The sequence below is a fragment of the Pleurodeles waltl genome, chromosome 5 (genome assembly GCF_031143425.1).
Source record: "Pleurodeles waltl isolate 20211129_DDA chromosome 5, aPleWal1.hap1.20221129, whole genome shotgun sequence".
In the NCBI taxonomy this organism is placed as follows: domain Eukaryota; kingdom Metazoa; phylum Chordata; class Amphibia; order Caudata; family Salamandridae; genus Pleurodeles; species Pleurodeles waltl.
This window is the reverse complement of record NC_090444.1, coordinates 441,611,988-441,628,869: the sequence shown is the minus strand read 5'-3', so window position 1 is coordinate 441,628,869 and position 16,882 is coordinate 441,611,988.

Below are 16,882 nucleotides of genomic sequence, written 5' to 3'. Positions count from 1 at the left end.
GACAAAGGGGCATTTGAAACACATGGATTGTCATTATTTAGTGAAGTAGGCATTTCCATAACAGAACTCACTTGAACCCCCCTTGGCATCCCTGTCGTTGTCAGAAACTTAGCAACTGTTCATGTGTTGCTTTGAGTCTTTCCTCTACATTCCCAATCTATTCATTATTTGAGGCCATCTCCTCTAAGAGATAGTTTATGATAGAACTAGAACTGGAAGCGACACACTCCTTACCAGTACTTCCATGCATTGTTTTCCTTTACCCATGGATAGGTTATTGTCAAAATGAGCTAAAATAACTGCAAGTTACTCAGGTGAAATTGACAAGAAGAGGATTAGAACATATTGTCAAGGAGTTCCACTTTCAATGATAGGGGCTTGACATTAGTGGGGTGGCCCAGCCCAGCCTAGATCAGGCTCGGAACGGGTCAGATGGGCTCATCTTGGCCCGGTCCTGGCCCAGGCACATTCAGCACTGCAGGGGAGCGCATCTCCTTATACAGTGCCTCCCAGCAGCAACTATGGACCTGCTGCACCATGGGCAGGGTAGTCTTCGTAAGAAATGTGGCAACTGAGTAAAAGAAAGTTCAGCGCTGTAAGAAAGCACATCTCCTTTTATATCATCTGCTTACAGTAACAATGGGCTCTTTGCACCTTGTGCAGTGTAGTCCTTGTATGAAATACAGCCACAGAGCAAAAGAATGTTCGATGCTGCAGGAGAGCATGTATCCTTATATAGCGGCACCCCACAGCATCTATAGGTCAGTTTCACCATGGGCAGTGTAGTCCTCGTAAGAAATGTGGCCGGGAAAAAATAATGTTGGTTAAAACATACCATTTTAAACAAAAAAACACAGAAATTCACCAGTTATGGTTATCTCAAGTAACTATAACTCATGCCTCAAATTAACTATAGCTCGCACCCTCGCCAGGTACACTGTTGTCATCAATGAAGTCATTTCAAATGTTGCAATGCTGTTATCAAAGATGTCACAGAATGACATGACCCATGTAATATGGGAGGTAATTAGCAGTATATCATAAGGGCGTGAATTATTGGGATTATAGTTGTATTTATATAGTGCTTACTTCCCCTCAAGAGATATTGAAGTGATTTTTGGGGAGTAGCAAGCTACACCCAAACCCAAAGTGGATTAATGGAGGATTAGTATAGGGAAATGAAAGTTGTTTATTTGAGCTGTGAACATGTTAGTCTGCTAGTTGGATTGAATAGGAGAAAGGAGGGGTAGAGGAGGAAATATTCTAGAAAGTGTTATTTAGGAGATAATAGTAGTAAAAAGAGGTTTGGGATGAGTCAAAGGAGGCATAGAGGAGGGCAGAGTCTAGAAACGGTTATTAGGGAGATCAGAGAAGCACAAAAAACTTTGGGATGAGTCAAAGAGTGGAGGTAGAGGATATATCAAAAGAGGTACAGGATGAGACAGAGTAGTGAGTTGGAGATAATTGAAGGTGTTTTTTGTTTTTTTACAGTAGTAGTAAAGTAATACAGATATAGATAAATAAGTACCTAGAAAGGTATACATGTGAATGAAAAATAATACAGAGGTATAAAGTTGTATTATATAAAGTCCCATGTGTACATGTATGGATAAATAGAAACTCACACTTTCAAGTGTTGTGGTACCTAAAGATTAATTATTTATGTATTGTTATTTAAGTGTTTTAATATTTATTTTTTTATGTATTTATTTATTTATTTATTTGTATTTTATATTTTTCTCTAATGTTTCAGTACCAAAACACTTCTGGATACAATTGTTATGATCATATTTACATATTGTGATAGATAAAATAAATAAAACAGAGACCCATAAGTAGATAATAGAATTAGTTATAAGTAAATTATGGAGTGACATATACATATTAAGCATAAAATTATATATATATACATTTTACCCATAGGTAATATATATATTTATTAAATAGGCCTGTAAGAATATTTATATATCTTTAAATCATAAGTAGTATATCTATTTGTACAAAAACTGCACATATCTAAATACATACATATAATCAAATTATACATGTTTACATGCACAAGCATATGCAGTACATTTGTGTTTTGAGAATGGTGGTCATGTAGGAGAGAACCAACTCTTTAGTAGTCTTCTGAAGATAAGATTATTGTCAGTGGATCTTATGTTCGGGGGTAATGAATTCCATAGTTTGACTGCTTAAACAGAGAAAGATGTCACCCATGTTTTTTTTTCTTGGATGCTGCGGTTTTAAGTCTCACTGCACATCTGGAACTGAGGTTCCTCTATTGTATGTATTTGGTGATTTTATTCCTGATGTAAAGTGATCCTATTTCATGTATTGCATTGTGAGTGATACAAAGCAGCTTGAAGGTGGATCTTCTGGCAACCGCTAACTTGTGCAGGGCCCTCAAGGCAGGGGGAGTGGGCTTGTGGCTTTACACGTAGCAGTAGTCTGGCATTAGAGTGCTGGAGTCTTTGTAGTCTTTTCATAGTTGATAAAGATGATCCGTGGTAGAGGCCATCGCCGTAATCAAGTTTAGACCGTACAAGAGCGATGGTGGCTTGGACCTTGTGTGAATATCCTGGGTGGAGGAAGATGCGTCACAGAGAGTCATAGTGGCGAAGCTCGATCTTGCTAACTTATCCACTTGGGCATTCGTTGATAATTTGGAGTCCATAGTAATTTAAAGGTTTCTTATTTCCTTGGATACTTTAGGAGGTGGTCCCAGGTCATCAGGGCTAGGCACAGAGTGGGTCATAAGTTTTCCAATCAACACTTGTAAATATTTAAGTTTTGGACTCATTCAATTTGGCAACTGAAGATATCTGAGTTTGCAATGTCCCTAGGGCTTTCCAGTATAAGAAGTGTTTGTGTGTCATCTGTGTAGTTATAGCAAGTGAGCTGAAATTCATTGAGTGTTGCCAGTAATGACTTTATGTAGTTGTTGAAAAGCATGATGAGTTGATAGAGCATTGAGGAACCCCTGCCTTTGTGAGGTACAATTTAGATGTGAAAGGTGGAGTATGGATGAAATTTGTTCTAGTTTGAAGATAGCATGTGATCTATTCAAGAGCAGTTACCTCAGAGAGTCTTTGGATAAGAGTGTCATGATGAACTGTGTCGAAGGCAGCTGAAAGGTTAAAAAAAAGTAGTGCAGTGACCCTGTTCCAGTCTGCTGTGTTTTTAAGGTCATCACAGATGGCGATGAGGGCAGATTCTGTGCCTCTTCCTTGATGGAAACCCGTTTAGAAGTTGGAAAGCATGGAGTTATCTTCAATGAATTGCGACATCTGAGTGAATGCTGCTCTTTCTTTCAGTTTCTCAGGAAAGGTCCATTTGCAATTGGTCTATAGTTGTTTGGGCTATGCGGGTCCGGGTTTGTTTCCTTTATTAATTGGCTAATGTATGGCTTTTTTAAATCTTCTGGAAAGATTCCTGCAGTTACATAATTATTGAGGATTGTTCTGACTTGTGTAGCAGCATAGGTAGTTAAAAGAATATTCTTGAAGATTTGTGGTAGACAAGGGTCAGCAGGGCAGCAACCTGTCCTACTCGTTTTTACAAGAGCCATACATTCACTTTCTGATATTTGTTTGAAGGAATGTTGAGTCTAGGTTAGCCTACCCTTGAGGGGGATTGATGGAAATAAGTTGGTGATGTTGGTTTTCTTTTGTTTTAAATAGGAGTCCACCATGTCTCCTTTGGTCGGGTAATGATTTGCTAGTTTGTCAGTAAATTCTTGAGAAATGGAATGAGTTCCTTCTGTGCATTTAGGTTCACAAACTTCATTGAGAATTTTATAAAATTCTTTATCTGTGCGTTTAGCATTTTGAATTCTGTTTGAATAATACCCTAGTTTAGCTTTTTTGTTTGTTGACTTGTATATAATGTTAAGTTTGCTTAGGTGGCGTTTGCAGTGATTGTTATTTGTTTTGAGCCAGGTGTATTGATGCTTTGCAATTTATTGTTTTATCCTTTTTAGCTCTGCGTTTGTCCAAGGTGCTTGGTTCCTTTTGCCCTACTTTGTTCTTCCTAGTGGTATTGCAATACCAAAAGCTTCCTGAAGCCACCTATGGAGTTTTTGAACTGAATTTATTGTGTCTTTATCTGTGTTGGTTGTTAGTTATGTTTCTAAGTATTCAAATTTGAGTTTGTTCCACAGTCGATATGTGGTTGCATGCAAGGTGGGATTAGGTATGGTGATCAGATGCTGGTTTGACCATGTGACTGGAGTAATCCTTTGAAAGTTAACTTAGTTACCTAATTCTGGATGTGCAAAATGACATCTAACATGTATCCAACGATGTGTGTGGGTTTGTGGATGATCTGATGTAGGTTCAGTGTGTCTAGGCCAGTGATGATAGTTCTTGGTTAGGGAATATTGGGGTTGTCGAACCATATCTTTAGATCACCAAGGATGCATAGGTTGGAATGAAGTGTCATAAGGTTTGAAAATGTGTCGATAAATGTGTCTCAGAATTTTGCATTACTCTAGGTGGTGGTCTGTAAAGAAGGAAGAAGTTGGTGTAGGTTTGCATCTGGTGATGAGAGCTTCACAGCCATGTATAGAAATGTCATCAGCTTTGGTGAGATTTATTGTTTCCTTGAATAGAGCATCTAGTCCATCTCCTTGGTTGCCTATGTGATTCTGTGTGAGGGGGTTTATAGCATGGAGGAACAGCTTCATGTAATACTGGAGCTATGTCTCCCAACCATGATTCAGTTATGAAAAGTAAATCAGGTTGTGTGTCAGTGAGTAGATTATGGATGTGGTGTTTGTTTTTAGAGAGTGAAAAAAACATTTATTAGTAGGCAGTCTTGGGATTGTGTTTTGGTGGTGGTGTGACTTTGTTTTCTAGAATAGTTAATAGTATTATTTGAACTAGTAGCAGGTGTATTATTAGTGTTGGTATTAACTGTATCAGTGTAGCAATAGTGTAGTTTGTCTATCTCGTAATCCTCATCCAGCAAGCTTAGAAGGCATTTTGTTGGGTCTGCTGTGCAGGTGGCGGAGATGGTGGTTGAGAGTGAGTCGAAGGAATGTGTTGTTTGTGTAGAGTGGTTTTGTTGTGTGATATACAGGGAGATGCAAAGTTGTGTAGAGTGGTATGTTGTTTATTTAATTAGCTTCTGTTTAGGGTTGAAGGTGTATGGCTTAAAGGGTGGTGGTGGACCATGTGAATTATGTTTTAAGGCTCTACATTTTGCAATGAATAAGAGGCAGGTGAATGTTATAGTTATTTTAGGGCAGGAAATAACCAATCATGAAGCAGGCACAACCAAATCTTCTGTACAATCCTTCTTACTTTGTAAAAAGTACCCTTCTAAATATTCCTGAAATGAATACAAAGATGTTTCTCATTACAACAACACGTACCATTATACTGCAAATTAAACTGTATGTAAGCGAGTCACTGAAACTTTATACATTCTTTAACTATGCATAATGTAAAAATAAATCACTATATTATTAGAAATACCTATATGCACCTTACAAATCTCTAGTTTATATAAAAGCTGTCTATGGCAGAAGATGACAATTCTTAAACATCGGTATATACACAAAAATCCACAGGTTAATAATGTATTCTAAAGAGAAACTTTAGTGTTTCTCACATATTTTTGGTAACATATCTCTGGTTTAAACCACATTCTATTTGAAATGTACATCAGCAACTCACACTTCTTGCTCTCAGTCACTATATTTTGTAAACAAAGTACTGGTTGCACTTAAACATTCACTGATAGCTAAAGTGTGCACATTATAACTTTTATCATATTGAATCACACATCTCTAAGACTACACTATTTCTATTTTGAACATGCACATATGTACATTCAGTCAATCTACACTTTATATGATTGTGGTCCAATTCTACTTACAATTATATAGCAGTTTATAGAGTAATTTGAGGAGCAGCACCATGGATGATTTCATCATTTATGGTATCAGTGATGTCATCAGTTATGTTAGTTAATATGTTATCAGTGATGTCATCAACAATCTCATTTAACATGTCATGAGTGATGTAACATATGTGGTCATAAGCAGTCTTACTTGCAATGATAGTTTATTTTGTGTTTGTGCTTTCTTTGTTTGCTTCGCTCTTTACATTGTGACCAATGTCTAAGTGTATTTTCTCTGTTTTCCATTAGGAATCACATTGTGGGTTTTTAACGGGAGAAGAAGTCAAAACACACTTTTGGTATGCTTTAGTATAAGATTTATCAATGTGTTGTTAGGCGATTCGTCTTCTAGTGAAATTTATGGTAGTTTTTGTTGAGTTGCATTGATTATGCTGCTGTTAGTAATCACCGGATTTGATCTTCCATTACTATTAACAAAACGTAGAATAATCACCACCTCCTGGCCAGTTGCTCTTTAGGCAGCTCATTTTCTATAGTGGAATACAGACCTTTTAGGTCTCGCCTGTGACAGCACATGTGCTCTTGCCTGTGAGAGATATTGTATACTACAAGGGGCTTGCAGCCTGCCCATTGCTTAACATTCGTTTGCTTCACTGTCACTTATTTGGTGCCTTATAATTGGCCAGCACATGCTGTCTTCACTTCCCCTGCTTTTAGCTGGAGCATGGGCCAAGTACTGATTACTTCACCTTTATTGCTGCCCTTCCGCTGATCGCACTGTGATTGATATAATAATTTGTTCTTCTTCCCTTTCGCCCTTGTTGAACCTCTTGCCTATTATATAGCTGTTTTTTACTATGCCACTATTTCCCTTTGAAATGGATGTTTATTATGACAACAGATGTTATCTGTTTTAATTGTGACAACAGATGTAATCTGCTTCCTAAGAAATGGACATGGGTGCAATTGCTTTCTTTATGTGATAGGATTTTTTGCTAAATGTCACACTCTTTTATTTTTCACTGACGGAAAGATTAACTTATTTGCTCAAAATCACGGGGGTTTTGTGCAGAGACCTAACAAGAATTGGCAAAGAGACTATTGGCTCTGCCATTGCCTCTTGTTCGACAGTACAGCAAGGGCATTGCTGGCTTGGCAATGACCTGTAGCCCTGCTGCGTAGCAGCATGTCTGCTGTAGAGCATGGCTAAAAATAATAATAAAAAAGGAATATGAAGCATGCAGCGGTAATGTACTTTTAAAAAATAAAACACATTGCCATGGCTGGGTTATAGCGCTTTTTAAAATATGTTTTAGCCACACCACAAAGCATCTGTTGTGCTGTACAACAGGGCTTCAAAAACTTTGCCAAAGCCAATACCTCTCTTAGACAAGACCTATTGACTTTGCCAGTTCTTGTTATGATTATGTCCAGCATGAGGACTCCAGCTTCATTTTTGGAGGAGATCTGCCCTTCCTTCGATATGCGTCAACGCTTTAAGAGGACAAATCTTACTGGTATTTAGGAAAGTAAACTGGGAAAGAAAGAGAGAAGGAGGTGGGCCAAGACACCGAGCGGAACAGGCGCTGAGTTCAGAAGCTCTTTTCCAGGATTTAATGAAGACGAATAAAAACTAAAATGTCCATGTTTTCCATCTGCGGCAGTTGTTAGGGAGAAAAACAAATTAAGGGATACTGTATGAATTGTCAGTCATTACAAAAATACATGAAACAGAGATTTAAATACAGCATGTCCTTTTAATAAAACTGATTTGCTGCCAGTGTTGCCACATTGTCTTGCATGATAATTTTTAATTTAAAATATTTGGAAAAGAGATGGGTTAATTCAAATCAGTCCTTTTAGTTACTCATTATACACCCAATCTGTTGAGGTATTTCAATTAATGTATTTTTACTAAGTTGATTATCATTAACCAAACGTGCTTTTCTTTTCCTTAACGTGGGAAACGGCCCGCCATTTTAATTCTGCACATCTCGTCCCTGGAAATGTCCTTCCCCCGTTGATTTACATGGGAGCACAGGGCCGGCTTCAGGGCTGGTGGCTTCCTGTGCAACAGTCTTTTTTTGTGCCCCCACCTCCCCATGACCACATCCTCGGATTCCCTCACTACCACCCGGCAAATGTGCCCCTCGTCTCTGCATAGCCCCCTTTCAGATAGTTCATTTGTTTTGAAGCGCTGGAAAAGCACATAAAATATAGTTATGTTCTTTGCAGCAGGCATAGTAACCCTCTAGGCTACTTTATGGCAAGATAAAGCTACACTAGACAAAACTCCCATCTCTCTCCCTAGCAGGAACATTAATCACAAGAGATATCTTGACATTTGAATTGCTTCCTGAAGACTGGAGGCATAAGGAACTTGTCACAAGGTGCTTTTAAATCGCAAATTTCATAAGTTATTGCTAAAAACTGCGCCCCCAACCTCAGGTCAGCACTATGCGCACTGCTCGCATCGCCCTAAAGCCAGCCCGGTGGGAGCAAAAGCAGTTTTAGGCGGGAATCAGCTATACTAACGCCGTTTTGGGCACACAAATCGGGATTCTCCTGCCTAAATCGGGTCTGTTGACGTACAACTGTGGTTGTGAGGTACCCTGTACGACTGGAAACTGGGTTCCCTTTTCTCCACATCTCTTGATTTAGTACAACCGCGCAAGATGGTCTTTTCTCTTTTTCGTGCAACAAACCATTTAAAAGACTGGGGTGATAACTCTGCACTCGATAATTTGTATTCTTTAAGGATTAGGACAAACTAACAGAAGTAAGTCTATCCGTTCCAAAGCCACCAAGGGCCACCAAATTTACAGCGTGTGATATTAACTTTGAGGGTGAGGATAGGCTGGCATTGATGCCAGGATCAACCAGGGACATAAAATTGGCCCAAGCACCAAAATAAATAGTGGCTCCATTAGTGAATTAGATTGCTAGTAAAAGTGTCCCATGTTTGCAAGTTGGTAGCTGCTTTGAAAGGAAGATTTAGATGGGTGGGGGGGCTATTGAGAACTCAGGTTCTATCAGTGGTTGTTTGCATCAATAATACATACAAAGTTATTCATTTTCATTTACTGCAGAGTCTAGGAGGTTTGCACAAAAGTATTTTAACATACACACTCATGCAATTGAGGCAGAGCCATAATCGTTGGTTTCCTACATCTCAAATGGTAATACCTTTTAATTCATGAATACTGGTATTGGGCCATGGAGGTTCCAAAGGAGTTTGCGGTCTTTGAGTTCAGACCTTTCCCTCTGTTGTGCTTGCTTAAATACAATGCTGATAATCCCAGGCCTTCTAGGAGTTTTGTGGAATTTGAGCTTCTGCTTGCTAAAAAGCAGAATGCTAGGGAGTAGATGAGGGGTCCATCCCCACAAAATTGACTTGGACAAATGGAAAACTAAATAGCAATGGGATTAAAGAGAGGCATCTTGAAGAGATCCCATCGGTGAATGCTCTATATAATATTTGAGTTCTGATTCATAAAAAAGTGTAGTAAGTTTGTTGGTTCCTTTCCTGCTTCAGCATACTTTCACGCTTTTTTTGGATTACAAAAAAAAACATTCAGGGATTCGCTCGAACTGCTGTGCCAGTTGCAGGTTTCTAGGCGTAGTGCTGGGAAAATCAAATTCATATGATGCATGTAGTGGCCTTTTCCTAAATCAGGATGGTTTGCAAAGTAAAATTTCACATTGTAGTAAGGTAACTCAGCTGCGAGTAAGTAGAATATGCAGCTTAAATGGATTATACAGCCTCATGATATGCTGTTGTAAAGTTTAGGCACAATGGCCATCACAACTTGAACCATCGGCTTGCAATAAATAATTTTAAATACAGAATTGTCGCATCAAGGTTGATGCATTTTTTTAAAACCCAAGTAGTACCTCACAACAGGAAATCCCACGCATGACTTCTTCAAACACTAAGACTGTTCTGGCTCAGGCCGAATTCAGGAATGTGTATCAACATACCTTACGGACACCCAGGCTAAGTGTAGCCCTGCTATCAAAGAGGACCAAGAGGAGAGTGTACACAGATCACTTACTCTACCAATTATAGCACTCACTCGTGTAAACTACTCCACACTGATCATCACTTTCACTCTGTATGAAAGAACCCCCTAGGCTTAAAAATACACAATAACAGTATCCTGAAGAGTGGGTTTTCAGAGAGTTAATGGTACCCACAGACAGTTTAGGGGAGAAGGGTGTGCACTCAAGAGATATGCCTGTTTTGGCTTATACTGAGTGCTCCCTTGTGTCTGGACAAAGCTAAACCTCTTAGAAGAGCTGTAATCACATCGAAACACGTGCCAGTGGTTGCTTTTGCTCATTCCAGGTTGGCTTGGATGGTATTTTACCAATCCAGAGTTGTAGTACTGTGCCTAGAGTGGTGAAAAGCTTTTGTAATTTTACAGCTCGGCAAGGATGGCACTTGGCCAATCCTATGCTTTAAACCTTTGCTGTACAAATGGCAAAAGACATTGCCACTTTCTAGCTTGGCATGGATGGCACTGTGCCAAACCAATATGCTTAAAAACTTTGCTAGAAGTGAGCAAATCTAGAGTGCTGCTGGGGTTGCAGGGTGCTCCTTACTGGAGCTGCTCTTCACCTAAACTTGGGAACTAGCCAGAGTTCTTTCTTTTGTTTTGCATAATTTATGCGCCACTCTAACCCTGAAAGGCTGTTGTTTATAGGTATATATCTATATATATTTATTTATTTTTGGGGGGAGTTCCTCAGAAAGTGGGAAAATCCAGTATTATTCCGGGAACTCAAAGCAAAACCTAACTTCAGGACACAGGCCGTCAGGCCACTCTGGCCATACTTTGTCCTGAGCAATCTAGATGGACATCCCCTTGCACAGAGGTCTCACTCACCAGGCAATCTAGAAGTGGAAGACCGTAAGAAAAGCGATGACTACCAGACATCAGATAAAGCGCAAATTGACAACAATCCCTGAAGGATATTCTCGCAACACGTGTTTCTGTTTTAGATTGGAGCTGATAATGAAGACTCTTTTTTGTTTTACAAGAAGTCTCCGCAGCATGTAGAAACTTGAGCTCCATTGTGTGACAGCTTCCTGCTTCAGATGAAGAGTTGGCTGTTCATAGTGTTCTTGTAACTGGCATCATCATGTACACTTTGTTCCAGAGCGTCTGAAGTCATCGCAGATTCTACAAGCGACAGCCAGCAGGCAGCGTACAGTATGCAGCATTTCTTCAAAATAAGCAAGCTCAAAATAGCTGCCTTGAATAACCGAATTATATCAATTTATCCTCTCCTATGGGCCCGAGCCTTTCTTAACACCCCAGATATGTATTGTGGAAACAGTAATTTATTTATTGCTGTGTACACAGCTGCACCCACGCCCCACAATTTCTGCACAGAAAGGGTTCATTTTGAGTATGTTAGATACTTCACAATGAGAGCAGAGTACAGTGATGGTATACCTACAACCGGTAATTGATATACTGCTGCAAATTTAGCATTAAATAGGACATAACTTATAGAAACAGTTCTGCATATATTTTTCCGCAATAAAAGTTGCGAGGTTACCACAAACCTTTTGCTTGTCCTAGGAGGCCCAACTTGCAGTTACTGACATGGGCATCGTCACTTTTCTTGATGCGATAAAATGTTAGCAAATTCATAATAAATGCATGGAAATCCACTTAACCGCTGCTAGCATTGTTGGGATGAGAACCCCTGAGTTGACAGCAACCTGTCCTGCAGCTGCACATTTTACTCACCCATATTATGGACGGAGGTGACTGGTGCTCTGAGAAGGGTGGACTTCCCACTTCTTCACGCCAAGCCTAGTGTCTCATTAGTCACTCTTCCTTTGAGGGCATGGCTAGCGGGAAATGAGAAACCATCAGAGAAGGGCCTTCATCCCCAAGGTTTGTTGACAGGGTCTATCTAGAACCTCAGTCTTCAGACACCCTCTGGTTGATGAGCTTGAACAAGTTCTGTTCCATTCCGTGAGGCAGCACCTCTGAGCCCACCCTGTCTGGCGTCAAAGTGAAGGACCCATTCTTGTGGCAAGTTGTCAGGAGATGATGCTCTGACTGGTCTATATTTCTGGTTGGAGGATGAGCACAGAAAACAGTGAGGCGGTAAGTAGATTTGGCAAGTATGTTTATTGAGATACAATTAACAAGTCTGTATTGCACTGTTGTCTAAACAAGACATATTGAAAAGCAGGCCTTCTGCCTATGTTTGCTAATGCATTTATGTCTGGTTTACAACTGTTTTAGGGTATTGCATGATTAAGGCTCTGTTGAGGAAGACATAGGAACTGACAACATTCTAGCATCAGTAATTTGAGACCTGGACAACAGTGTTAAACCGATGTAAGTATGGCAAGTGTTATTACGAATACAGGACTGGGATTTTAGATCCTATTCTACAACTGGTAGTATAAGAACAGTAATGGTGCTGTACTTAAAGAAGTTCAGTACAAGCTGTTTACAGCTGTTTTGCACATAATTTTAGCTACATCCTTCAGATCTTACCATGAATCTTCCTGTGCGCCACAGTAGCAACAGGAGAACTTATCAAATACTTGATTTCTCCATTCTGTTTCAAGGTTGCTTTCTGGATGGCAGATGAATGAGTGGAGGTTCACACCTAATAGAGTCAATGGAGCTCTTTCCAGAACTCACCTGGTATTTCATTGATAGTTGTCTTCTTGCATTTTCTAATTTGGATTTGGAATAGGACAACAGTAAAAAAACATCAACGTGTCTTCCTCAAACCATCAGTTGTGAATACAGCAATGAATAGGAAAGCTCTACTGTTCCAGGCTGCCAGTTGAAAGAGGAACTCTGTTGATTCATCTAAGAATGATTTAGAATACCAGAGCAACTATTCTAATGGATTCTGCAAATCAATAAAAGCAGCTCTGCAAGTTGGTTATGGGCCCATGAACAGAATCAAACCATCAATCGAATTAATAGATTTGGGGGGTCATTACGACCCTGGCGGTCGGTGGTAAAGCAGCGGTAAGACCGCAAACAGGCCAGCGGAAAAAAAAATTGAATTATGAACACGGCTGTTACCGCTGCGGTCATCCGCCACTTCACCATTCCGACCGCCATGGCGGTGAAGACCGCTGGGCTGGAGATTGCGGTCTCCAGCCCGGCAGTCGTCACTAGACCGCCGACGGTATCAGGACCCTGCATACCACCATGGATCTCGGGTGGTTGGGAACCGCCATGAGATCCATGGCGGTAGGCACTATCAGTGCCAGGGACTTCCTTCCCTGGCACTGATAGGGGTCTCCCCCACCCCGCAAACCCCACGAATCCCCCCCACACCCTCCACCCCAACCCTGAACATGCACATATACACACCTCTACACGCACACACCCCCAACATGCACATATACACACCCCTACACGCACACATACACCCCGACAACACATACCCGCACACATACAGACATGCACACCGTCCGACCGCACACATTTCACATACATACAGCACCCCCCCGCACGCATACACTCACTCACTCACCCCCTCTACACTCTCACACGCACACCCCTATGCACGCACACAACACCCCCCCACCCCCTTCCCTAACGGACGATCAACTTACCTTGTCCGTTGATCCTCCGGAAGGGGACGGGATCCATGGGGGCAGCTCCGCCACCAGAACACCGTCACCAGAACACCGCCACACCGAATCCTTAGGACGTGATTCAGTGGGCGGTGTTCTGTTGACGTGGCAGTGGAGGTTGAGCTTTCCCGCCGTCCGCCAGTATGGCTGCTGGCGGCTTTCCGTACGAAAAAGGACGGCGGCCTGCCAGTGATCATAATACGCGGCGTGGAAGACCACCACCACTGGCGGTCTTCAGCATGGCAGTACCTCGGCGGTCTTGCACAAAGACCGCCGAGGTCGTAATGACCGCCATGGTCTTTTCTTTCAGCATGAATTGGAGTTCCTGTTCCTCGGTTCTTCTGGGTCTGTGGGCTTGCATGCAACTGCACAGTCCAGAAGGTCTTGCACAGAGAAGGATTTTCAGTTGCCCATTGAATAAAGGTTTGTTTGTAGCTATGTGAAGTGAAGTGTGCCTCCAGGTGGGTCAGCATCTTGCTACCCAAGGTGAACCCATCACTTTTATTCTCACCCTGCCGGTACCACTCTGGTTCCTTTGAATGCTGATACCTGCCCTTACCCAATCAGCCATGGTTGCCATCTCGGTAGGTGCTGCCTAATCTTTTGCACCCATGACCCCCCAGGGAGTTGCCCCGTTGTGCTCTTCCGTCCCTGCCTTTGTTTACAGAGTGATAAGGAACAGTGACCGCCATTTTGCCTATCACAAGGGCAGTATCCACCATATGTCCGCGGTTGCCTAGGGCTTTCTGCCCAGTCTCATCTCTGGCCCATTGAAAGCATGCTTTGCATGCCGGACCTTCTTCTAGATATGTGGATTGTGTCACTCCCTGAGTACTGAATAGTGTAGGAGAGAGTACAAATGCAGGCTTCCAGTTTAATTACAGATCTGCTTGTTTGCTGCCCCGCGAATACAGTGTTTCCTGAAACAGATCCTGACAAAGGAATAGCAAAGGTTTATCTTATACCTTTTCTCCCTTTCCTCTTAGTTAAGAGCTCCCTCTACCCTTTTTACGTGCATGGGTTCAACCACAGGAAGATCTTATAACGTCATGCTTCATGCTTCTTCTTTTTCATCCCTTTTCACATTTGGTTATCCAGCTGTAAGGACAGGTCTATTAAACCCACAGTTTCCTATCCTCTGGCAATTAATATGGGCAATCAATGTTTGGGACCCCCCCCCCTTTTTCACCCGGCATGATGGATTAGCATAAAACTTTCCAAAAAATAGCAAAGGTAGATGAAGTTTTTCTTCAAAGTTTTGTGAAGATTTGTCAAATGGCGCATCCCAGGTGCCCGCAGGAGTTAGGTGCAGTGGTTTTCTCCCACCGGTAGGAACAGCTTTTGTTTCTACTCCTGCCAGGCGGGAGCAATAATATGTCCATATCTGCAAGAGGGTGGGCAGGAAACAACAGAATGTCCCACTGATGTGGTCCATTAGGACACTGCCAACTGCGCCAACTCCCTAGCGCCACTCAAGAACCCTCCCAACAACCAAACCTGCAAAAAAGCCACCTGGTTCACCGACAAGCTCCAAGCTTCCAAACGCGACTGCCAGAAACTAAAAAAGAAATGGCTCCACGAACGCACCCCAGACAGCCACACAGCCCTCAAGGACGCCTCCCGCAGGCACCACCAACTCATCAGAACAACCAAGAGATCCTCCTTCAAAGACCGCCTGGATAACAACGCACACGACAGCAAAGAGCTCTTCAACATTGTGAAAGAACTCTCCAACCCAAGCACCAACGTCAAAGACATCCCACCATCACAAGCACTCTGCAACTCCCTGTCCAACTACTTCCTCCAGAAAATCACGACATCCACAACAGCTTCTCCACCACAACCACGCCAGACCCCATCCCCGCTAGCACCACCCGCACCAACCACCTGACCTCCTGGACCAACGTCAACGACACAGAGACACTCAAGATCATGAACTCCATCCACTCAGGATTTCCATCGGACCCATGCCCTCACCACATATACAACAAAGCTGACGCAACCATCACCCCCCAACTACGGAAAGTCATCAACATCTCCTTCGAAACAGCAACTTTCCAGGAAAGCTGGAAGCATGCCGAAATCCACGCCCTCCTGAAAAAGGCCAAAGCTGACACTCAAGATCTCAAAAACTTCTGTCCCATCTCCCTGCTCCCATTCCCGGGAAAGGTAATCGAAAAAATCGCCAATACGCAAGTGACCCACCACCTCGAAGACAACAACATCCTGGACCCCACCCAGTCAGGGTTCAGACGGAACCACAGCACCGAGACCGCCCTCCTAGCCGCCACAGACGACATCAGACGCCAACTGGACAACGGAGAAACATCAGCCCTCATCCTCCTGGACCTATCTGCCGCCTTCAACACAGTCTGCCACCGCACCCTGATAGCCCGCCTCCTCGAAGCCGGAATACAAGACAAAGCCCTCGACTGGATCGCGTCCTTCCTCCATGGCCGAACCCAAAGTGTACGCCTCACCACTTCCGATCCAAAGCCACCGACATCATCTGCGGCGTTCCCCAGGGCTCCTCCTTCAGCCCGACACTGTTCAATATCTACATGGCCTCCCTCGCACAAATGGCCCGCCAATACGACCTCAACATCATCTCCTACGCCGATGACACACAGCTCATCCTCTTCCACACCAAAGACCCGCACACCGCCAAAACCAACCTCCACGAGGGCATGAAGGCCATCGCCGAATGGATGAGAAACAGCCGGCTGAAGCTGAATTCAGACAAGACGGAAGTCCTCATCCTCAGACCCTCCCCCTCAGCCTGGGACAACTCATGGTGGCCGACCACACTGGGAACCCCCCCCCACTCCCACCAACCATGCACGCAACCTAGGCTTCATCCTCGACTCCTCCCTCTCCATGTCCAAACAGGTCAACGCAGTCTCTTCATCCTGCTACAACACCCTCTGCATGCTCCGCAGGATCTGCAAGTGGATCCCGACCGAAACCAGAAGAACCGTGACACAGGCCCTCGTCAGCAGCAAGCTGGACTACGGCAACGCACTTTACACAGGCATCCCTGCCAAACACCTACGACACCTCCAGCGCATCCAAAATGCCTCCGCATGACTGATCCTCAACGTACCCCGCGGCAACCACATCTCCCACCACCTGAGAGACCTCTACTGGCTCCCCGTAGACAAGAGGATCACCTTCAAGCTACTCACCCATGCACACAAGGCCCTCCACAACACCGGACCTGCCTACCTCAACAGCAGGCTCAGCTTCTACACCCCCACCCGCCAGCTCCGATCCTCTAACCTCGCCCTAGCTGCCGTCCCCCGCATCCAGCGAAAGACCTTCTCTTACCTCGCCGCCAAGACCTGGAACTCCGTCCCCACCAACCTACGCCAGACCCAAGAC